The sequence below is a fragment of the Colletes latitarsis genome, unplaced genomic scaffold (genome assembly GCF_051014445.1).
Source record: "Colletes latitarsis isolate SP2378_abdomen unplaced genomic scaffold, iyColLati1 scaffold0006, whole genome shotgun sequence".
Lineage (NCBI taxonomy): Eukaryota > Metazoa > Arthropoda > Insecta > Hymenoptera > Colletidae > Colletes > Colletes latitarsis.
In genome coordinates this window covers 16,863,729-16,873,938 of record NW_027488366.1, presented here as the reverse complement: position 1 = coordinate 16,873,938, position 10,210 = coordinate 16,863,729, and positions in this window count along the sequence as shown.

Genomic DNA, 10,210 nt, shown 5'->3' with positions numbered 1-10,210 from the left:
AAACCCTCGATCAGGTCAACATGCATGTTAAAACTGCGAAAGTATGACCCTGATGAGGGCAAATCCCAGGCCTAACCTAGACCTAACATGCGTTATCTTCTAAGATATTGAGCGAAACCAGGTTTAATGGACAGTTTCAGTGTGGTACCTCACTACTTCGTGATCCAAACCAGAGAAAACCCAGGATCTGTTCAACAAGTATGCGAAAAACGCGAAACTGTGAGCCTGAGGAGGGCAAATCTTAGACCTAACACAGACCTAAGATGCGTTATCCTCTAAAATATTTATCCAGACCAGGTTTCATTGAATGTTTCAGTGTGTTACCACATTACTACGTGATCCAATCCAGAAATAGCCCAGGATCTAGCCATGAAGTGTGAGAAATATGCGAAAGTATAAGCCTGATGAGGGCAAATCCTAGACCTAACCCAAACCTAACATGCGTTATCCTCTAAAATATTTATCAAGACCAGGTTTAATTGAATGTTTCAGTGTGGTACCACATTTCTATATGAACCAAACCTGAAAAAACCCAGGATCTGTTAAACGAGTACGCGAAGTGTGCGAAAGTATGAGCCTGATGAGGGCGAATCCCAGACATATCCCAGACCTAAGTTGCGTTATCCTCAAAAATATTGATCGAAACCTGGTTTAATCGACTGTTTCAGTGTGGTACCACATTACTACGTGATCCAATCCAGAAATAGCCCAGGATCTTGTCATGAAGTATGAGAAATATGCGAAAGTATGAGCCTGACGAGGGCAAATCCTAGACCAAACCCAGACCTAACATGCGTTATCCTCTAAAATATTTATCATGACCAGGTTTAATTGATTGTTTCAGTGTGGTCCCACATTACTACGTGATCCAAACCAGAAAAAACCCAGGATCCGTTCAACAAGTATGTGAAGAATGCGAAAGTATGAGTCTGATGAGTGATAATCCCTGGGCTAACCTAGACCTAACATGCGTTATCCTCAAAAATATTGATCGAAACCAGGTTTAATGGACTGTTTCAGTGTGGTACCACTTTACTACGTGATCCAAAGCAAAACAAACCCTCGATCACGTCAACATGTATGTTAAAACTGCTAAAGTATGACCCTGATGAGGGCAAATCCCAGGCCTAACCTAGACCTAACATGCGTTGTCCTCTAAAATATTGATGGAAACCAGGTTGAGTTAACTGTTTCAGTGTTGCACTTCATTACTACGTGATGCAAACCGGAAAAAGCCCAGGATCTAGCCATCAAGTATGAGAAATATGCGAAAGAATGAGCCTGATGAGAGCAAATCCCAGACCTAACCGAGATATAACCGGCAATATCCTCTAAAATATTAATCGAAACAGGGTTTAATTGACTGTTTCGGTGTGGAATGTCATTATTACGGGATCCAAACCATAAAAAGGCCAGGATCTAGCCATCAAGTATGAGAAATATGCGAAAGAATGAGCCTGATGAGGGCAAATCCTAGACCTATCCCAGGCCTAACTTGCGTTATCCTCTAAAATATTGATCGAAACCAGGTTTAATTGACTGTTTTAGTGTGGTACCACTTTACTACGTGATCCAAAGCAGAAAAAACCCTCGATCAGGTCAACATGCATGTTAAAACTGCGAAAGTATGACCCTGATGAGGGCAAATCCCAGGCCTAACCTAGACCTAACATGCGTTATCTTCTAAGATATTGAGCGAAACCAGGTTTAATGGACAGTTTCAGTGTGGTACCTCACTACTTCGTGATCCAAACCAGAGAAAACCCAGGATCTGTTCAACAAGTATGCGAAAAACGCGAAACTGTGAGCCTGAGGAGGGCAAATCTTAGACCTAACACAGACCTAAGATGCGTTATCCTCTAAAATATTTATCCAGACCAGGTTTCATTGAATGTTTCAGTGTGTTACCACATTACTACGTGATCCAATCCAGAAATAGCCCAGGATCTAGCCATGAAGTATGAGAAATATGCGAAAGTATAAGCCTGATGAGGGCAAATCCTAGACCTAACCCAAACCTAACATGCGTTATCCTCTAAAATATTTATCAAGACCAGGTTTAATTGAATGTTTCAGTGTGGTACCACATTTCTATATGAAACAAACCTGAAAAAACCCAGGATCTGTTAAACGAGTACGCGAAGTGTGCGAAAGTATGAGCCTGATGAGGGCGAATCCCAGACATATCCCAGACCTAAGTTGCGTTATCCTCAAAAATATTGATCGAAACCTGGTTTAATCGACTGTTTCAGTGTGGTACCACATTACTACGTGATCCAATCCAGAAATAGCCCAGGATCTTGTCATGAAGTATGAGAAATATGCGAAAGTATGAGCCTGACGAGGGCAAATCCTAGACCAAACCCAGACCTAACATGCGTTATCCTCTAAAATATTTATCATGACCAGGTTTAATTGATTGTTACAGTGTGGTCCCACATTACTACGTGATCCGAACCAGAAAAAACCCAGGATCCGTTCAACAAGTATGTGAAGAATGCGAAAGTATGAGTCTGATGAGTGATAATCCCTGGGCTAACCTAGACCTAACATGCGTTATCCTCAAAAATATTGATCGAAACCTGGTTTAATCGACTGTTTCAGTGTGGTACCGCACTACTACGTGACCCAAACAGGAAAAAATCCAGGATCTGTTCAACAAGTATGTGAAAAACGCGAATGTATGAGCCTGATGAGGGCAAATCCTAGACCTAACCCAAACCTAACATGCGTTATCCTCTAAAATATTGATCCAGACCAGGTTTAATGGACTGTTCCAGTGCGGTACCACTTCACTACGTGATCCAAAGCAAAAAAAACCCTCGATCAGGTCAACATGTATGTTAAAACTGCGGAAGTATGACCCTGATGAGGGCAAATCCCAGGCCTAACCTAGACCGAACATGCGTTTTCCTCTAAAATATTGATGGAAACCAGGTTTAATTGACTGTTTCAGTGTGGTACCACATTACTACGTGATCCAATCCAGAAATAGCCCAGGATCCAGCCATGAAGTATGAGAAATATGCGAAAGTATGAGCCTGATGGGGGCAAATCCTAGTCCTAACCCAGACCTAACATGCGTTATCCTCTAAAATATTTATCAAGACCAGGTTTAATTGAATGTTTCAGTGTGGTACCACATTACCACGTGAACCAAACCATAAAAAACCCAGGATCCGTTCAACAAGTATGTGAAGAATGCGAAAGTATGAGCCTGATGAGGGCAAATCCCAGACCTATCCCAGACCAAACTTGCGTTATCCTCTAAAATATTGATCGAAACCAGGTTTAGTCGACTGCTTCAGTGTGGTTCCACATTGCTACGTGATCCAAACCAGAAAAAACCCAGGACCAGTTCAACAAGTATGTGAAAAACCCGAAAGTATGAGCCTGATGAGGGCGAATCCCAGACCTATCCCAGACCTAACTTGCGTTATCCTCTAAAATATAGATGGAAACCAGGTTTAATTGACTGTTTCAGTGTGGTACCACATTACTACGTGATCCAAACCAGAAATAGCCCAGGATCCAGCCATGAAGTATGAGAAATATGCGAAAGTATGAGCCTGATGAGGGCAAATCCTAGACCTAACACAAACCTAACATGCGTTATCCTCTAAAATATTTATCAAGACCAGGTTTAATAGAATGTTCCAGTGTGGTATCACATTACTACGTGAACCAAACCAGAAAAAACCCAGGATCTGTTCAACATGTATGTGAATAATGCGAAAGTATGAGCCTGATGAGGGCAAATCCCAGACCTATCCCAGACCTAACTTGCGTTGTCCTCTAAGATATTGATGGAAACCAGGTTTAATTGACTGTTTCAGTGTTGTACTTCATTACTACATGATGCAATCCAGAAAAAGCCCAGGATCTAGCCACCAAGTATGAGAAATATGCGAAGGTATGAGCCTGATAAGGGCAAATCGCAGACCTATCCCAGACCTAACTTGCGTTATCCTCTAAAATATTGATCGAAACCAGGTTTAATTGACTGTTTCAGTGTGGTACCACATTACTACGTGATCCACTCCAGAAATAGCCCAGGATCTAGCCATGAAGTATGAGAAATATGCGAAAGTATGAGCCTGACGAGGGCAAATCCTAGACCAAACCCAGACCTAACATGCGTTATCCTCTAAAATATTTATTAAGACCAGGTTTAATTGATTGTTTCAGTGTGGTCCCACATTACTACGTGATCCAAACCAGAAAAAACCCAGGATCCGTTCAACAAGTATGTGAAGAATGCGAAAGTATGAGACTGATGAGTGAAAATCCCAGGCCTAACCTAGACCTGACTTGCGTTATCCTCAAAAATATTGATCGAAACCTGGTTTAATCGACTGTTTCAGTGTGGTACCACATTACTATGAGATCCAAACCAGAAAATCACCCAGGATCTGTTCAACGAGTATGTGAGGCGTGCGAAAGTATGAGTCTGATGAGTGCAAATCCCAGACCTATCCCAGACCTAACATGCGTTATCCTCTAAAATATTTATCAAGCCCAGGTTTAATTGAATGTTTCAGTGTGGTACCACATTACTACGTGATCCAAACCAGTAAAAACCCAGGATCCGTTCAACAAGTATGTGAAGAATGCGAAAGTATGAGTCTGATGAGTGAAAATCCCAGACCTATCCCAGACCTAACTTGCGTTATCCACTAAAATATTGATCGAAACCAGGTTTAACCGACAGTTTCAGTGTGGTACCACATTACTACGTGATCCAAACCAGAAAAAAACCCTCGATCAGGTCAACATGTATGTTAAAACTGCGAAAGTATGACCCTGATGTGGGCAAATCCCAGGCCTAACCTAGACCTAACATGCGTTGTCCTCTAAACTATTGATGGAAACCAGGTTTAATTGACTGTTTCAGTTTGGTACCACATTACTATGAGATCCAAACCAGAAAATAACCCAGGATCTGTTCACCGAGTATGTGAAGTGTGCGTAGGTATGAGTCTGATGTGGGCAAATCCCAGACCTATCCCAGACCTAACATGCGTTATCCTAAAAAATATTGTTCGAAACCAGGTTTAATGGACTGTTTCAGTGTGGTACCACTTTACTGCGTGATCCAAAGCAGAAAAAACCCTCGATCAGGTCAACATGTATATTAAAACTGCGAAAGTATGACCCTGATGTAGGCAAATCCCAGGCCTAACCTAGACCTAACATGCGTTGTCCTCTAAACTATTGATGGAAACCAGGTTTAATTGACTGTTTCAGTTTGGTACCACATTACTATGTGATCCAAACCGGAAAATAACCCAGGATCTGTTCACCGAGTATGTGAAGTGTGCGTAGGTATGAGTCTGATGAGGGCAAATCCCAGACCTATCCCAGACCTAACTTGCGTTATCCACTAAAATATTGATCGAAACCAGGTTTAACCGACAGTTTCAGTGTGGTACCACATTACTACGAGATCCAAACCAGAAAAAAACCCTCGATCAGGTCAACATGTATGTAAAAACTGCGAAAGTATGACCCTGATGTGGGCAAATCCCAGGCCTAACCTAGACCTAACATGCGTTGTCCTCTAAACTATTGATGGAAACCAGGTTTAATTGACTGTTTCAGTTTGGTACCACATTACTATGTGATCCAAACCGGAAAATAACCCAGGATCTGTTCACCGAGTATGTGAAGTGTGCGTAGGTATGAGTCTGATGAGGGCAAATCCCAGACCTATCCCAGACCTAACTTGCGTTATCCACTAAAATATTGATCGAAACCAGGTTTAACCGACAGTTTCAGTGTGGTACCACATTACTACGTGATCCAAACCAGAAAAAAACCCAGGATCTTGTCAACGAGTATGTGAAGTGTGCGAAAGTATGAGTCTGATGAGAGATAATCCCAGACCTATCCCAGACCTAACTTGCGTTATCCTCTAAAATAGTGATCGAAACCAGGTTTAATTGACTGTTTTAGTTCTGGTACCACTTTACTACGTGATCCAAAGCAGAAAAAACCCTCGATCAGGTCAACATGCATGTTAAAACTGCGAAAGTATGACCCTGATGAGGGCAAATCCCAGGCCTAACCTAGACCTAACATGCGTTATCTTCTAAAATATTGAGCGAAACCAGGTTTAATTGACTGTTTCTGTGTTGTACTTCATTACTACGTGATGCAATCCAGAAAAAGCCCAGGATCTAGTCATCAAGTATGAGAAATATGCGAAAGTATGAGTCTGATGAGGGTTAATCCCAGACCTATCCCAGACCTAACTTGCACTATCCTCTAAAATAGTGATCGAGACCAGGTTTAATTGACTGTTTTAGTTGTGGTACCACTTTACTACGTGATCCAAAGCAGAAAAAACACTCGATCAGGTCAACATGCATGTTAAAACTGCGAAAGTATGACCCTGATAAGGCAAATCCCAGGCCTAACCTAGGCCTAACATGCGTTATCTTCTAAAATATGGAGCGAAACCAGGTTTAATTGACTGTTTCAGTGTAGTACCACATTACTACGTGATCCAATCCAGAAATAGCCCAGGATCTAGCCATGAAGTATGAGAAATATGCGAAAGTATGAGCCTGATGAGGGCAAATCCTAGACCTAACCCAGACCTAACATACGTTGTCCTCTAAAATATTTATCAAGACCAGGTTTAATTGATTGTTTCAGTGTGGTCCCACATTACAACGTGATCGAAACCAGAAAAAACCCAGGAACCGTTCAACAAGTATGTGAAGAATGCGAATGTATGATTCTGATGAGTGAAAATCTCGGGGCTAACCTAGACCTAACATGCGTTATCCACTAAAATATTGATGCAAACCAGGTTTAATGGACTGTTTCAGTGTGGTACCACTTTACTACGTGATCCAAAGCAGAAAAAACCCTCGATCAGGTGAACATGTATGTTAAAACTGCAAAAGTATGATCCTGATGAGGGCAAATCCCAGGCCTAACCTAGACCTAACTTGCGTTGTCCTCTAAAATATTGATGGAAAACAGGTTTAATTGACTGTTTCAGTGTTGTACTTCATTACTACGTGATGCAATCCAAGAAAAAGCCCAGGATCTAGCCATCAAGTATGAGAAATATGCGAAAGTATGACCCTGATAAGGCAAATCCCAGGCCTAACCCAGACCTAACATGAATTATTCTCTGTAATATTAATCGAAACCAGGTTTAATTGACTGTTTCAGTGTGGTACGACATTACTACGTTATCCAATCCAGAAATAGCCCAGGATCCAGCCATGAAGTATGAGAAATATGAGAAAGTATGAGCCTGATGAGGGCAAATCCTAGACCTGACCTAGACCTAACATGCGTTATCCTCAATAATATTGATCGAAACCAGGTTTAATCGACTGTTTCAGTGTGTTACCACATTACTACGTGATCCAAACCAGAAAAAAACCCAGGATCTGTCCAACGAGTATGTGAAGTGTGCGAAAGTATGAGTCAGATGAGGGCAAATCCCAGGCCTAACCTAGACCTAACTTGCGTTGTCCTCTAAAATATTGATGGAAACCAGGTTTAATTGACTGTTTCAGTGTTGTACTTCATTACTACGTGATGCAATCCAGAAAAAGCCCAGGATCTAGCCATCAAGTATGAGAAATATGCGAAAGTATGACCCTGATAAGGCAAATCCCAGGCCTAACCTAGGCCTAACATGCGTTATCTTCTAAAATATTGAGCGAAACCAGGTTTAATTGACTGTTTCAGTGTAGTACCACATTACTACGTGATTCAATCCAGAAATAGCCCAGGATCTAGCCATGAAGTATGAGAAATATGCGAAAGTATGAGCCTGATGAGGGCAAATCCTAGACCTAACCCAGACCTAACATACGTTGTCCTCTAAAATATTTATCAAGACTAGGTTTAATTGATTGTTTCAGTGTGGTCACACATTACTACGTGATCCAAACCAGAAAAAACCCAGGATCCGTTCAACAAGTATGTGAAGAATGCGAAAGTATGAGTCTGATGAGTGAAAATCCCAGACCTAACCTAGACCTAACATGCGTTATCCTCAAAAATATTGATCGAAACCTGGTTTAATCGACTGTTCCAGTGTGGTACCACATTACTATGTGATCCAAACCAGAAAATAACACAGGATCTGTTCAACGAGTATGTGAAGAAAGCGAAAGTATGAGTCTGATGAGGGCTAATCCCAGACCTTTCCCAGACCTAACTTGCGTTATCCTCTAAAATATTTATCCAGACCTGGTTTCATTGAATGTTTCAGTGTGGTCCCACATTACTACGTGATCCAAACCAGAAAAAAACCCAGGATCTGATCAACGAGTATGTCAAGTGTCCGAAAGTATGAGTCTGATGAGTGCAAATCCCAGGGCTAACCTAGCCCTAACATGCGTTATCCTCTAAAATATTTATCAAGACCAGGTTTAATTGACTGTTTTATTGTAGTACCACACTACTACGGGATCCAAACCAGAAAAAACCCAGGATCTGTTCAACAAGTATGTGAAAAACGCGAAAGTATGAGCCTGATGAGGGCAAATCCCAGACCTATCCCAGACCTAACTTGCGTTGTCCTCTAAAATATTGATGGAAACCAGGTTTAATTGATTGTTTCAGTGTGGTCCCACATTACTACGTGATCCAAACCAGAAAAAACCCAGGATCTGTTCAACATGTATGAGAAATATACGAAAGAATGAGCCCGATGAGAGCAAATCCCAGACCTAACCTAGACCTAACATGAATTATTCTCTAAAATATTGATCGAAACCAGGTTTAATTGACTGTTTCAGTGTGGTCCCACATTACTACGTGATCCAAACCAGAAAAAACCCAGGATCCGTTCAACAAGTATGTGAAGAATGCGAAAGTATGAGTCTGATGAGTGAAAATCCCAGGCCTAACCTAGACCTAACATGCGTTATCCTCTAAAATATTGATCGAAACCTGGTTTAATCGACTGTTTCAGTGTGGTACCACATTACTATGTGATCCAAACCAGAAAATAACCCAGGATCTGTTCAACGAGTATGTGAAGTGTGCGAAAGTATGAGTCTGATGAGGTCAAATCCCAGACCAATCCCAGACTTAACTTGCGTTATCCTCTAAGATATTGATCGAAACCAGGTTTAATCGTCTGTTTCAGTGTGGTACCACATTACTACGTGATCCAAACCAGAAAAAACCCAAGATCAGTTCAACAAGTATGAGAAGAATGCGAAAGTATGAGTCTGATGAGTGAAAATCCCAGGCCTAACCTAGACCTAACATGCGTTATCCTCTAAAATATTGAGCGAAACCAGGTTTAATGGACTGTTTCAGTGTGGTACCACACTACTACGTGATACAAACCAGAAAAAACCCAGGATCTGCTCAACAAGTATGTGAAAAACGCGAAAGTATGAGCCTGATGAGGGCGAATCCCAGACCTATGCCAGACCTAACTTGCGGTATCCTCTAAAATATTGATCGAAACCAGGTTTAATTGACTGTTTCAGCATGGTACCACATTACTATGTGATACAATCCAGAAACAGCCCAGGATCTAGCCATGAAATATGAGAGATATGCGAAAGTATGAGCCTGCTGAGGGCAAATCCTAGACCTAACCCTAGCCTAACATGCGTTATCCTCTAAAATATTTATCAAGACAAGGTTTAATTGATTGTTTCAGTGTGGACCCACATTACTACGTGATCCATACCAGAAAAAACACAGCATCCGTTCAACAAGTATGTGAAGAATGCGAAAGTATGAGTCTGATGAGTGAAAATCCCAGGCCTGACCTAGACCTAACATGCGTTATCCTCTAAAATATTGAGCGAAACCAGGTTTAATGGACTGTTTCAGTGTGGTACCACACTACTACGGGGTCCAAACCAGAAAAAACCCAGGATCCGTTCAACAAGTATGTGAAGTGTGCGAAAGTATGAGTCCGATGAGGTCAAATCCCAGACCAATCCCAGACTTAACTTGCGTTATCCTCTAAGATATTGATCGAAACCAGGTTTAATCGTCTGTTTCAGTGTGGTACCACATTACTACGTGATCCAAACCAGAAAAAACCCAGGATCCGTTCAACAAGTATGTGAAGTGTGCGAAAGTATGAGCCTGATGAGGGCGAATCCCAGACCTATGCCAGACCTAACTTGCGGTATCCTCTAAAATATTGATCGAAACCAGGTTTAATTGACTGTTTCAGCATGGTACCACATTACTATGTGATACA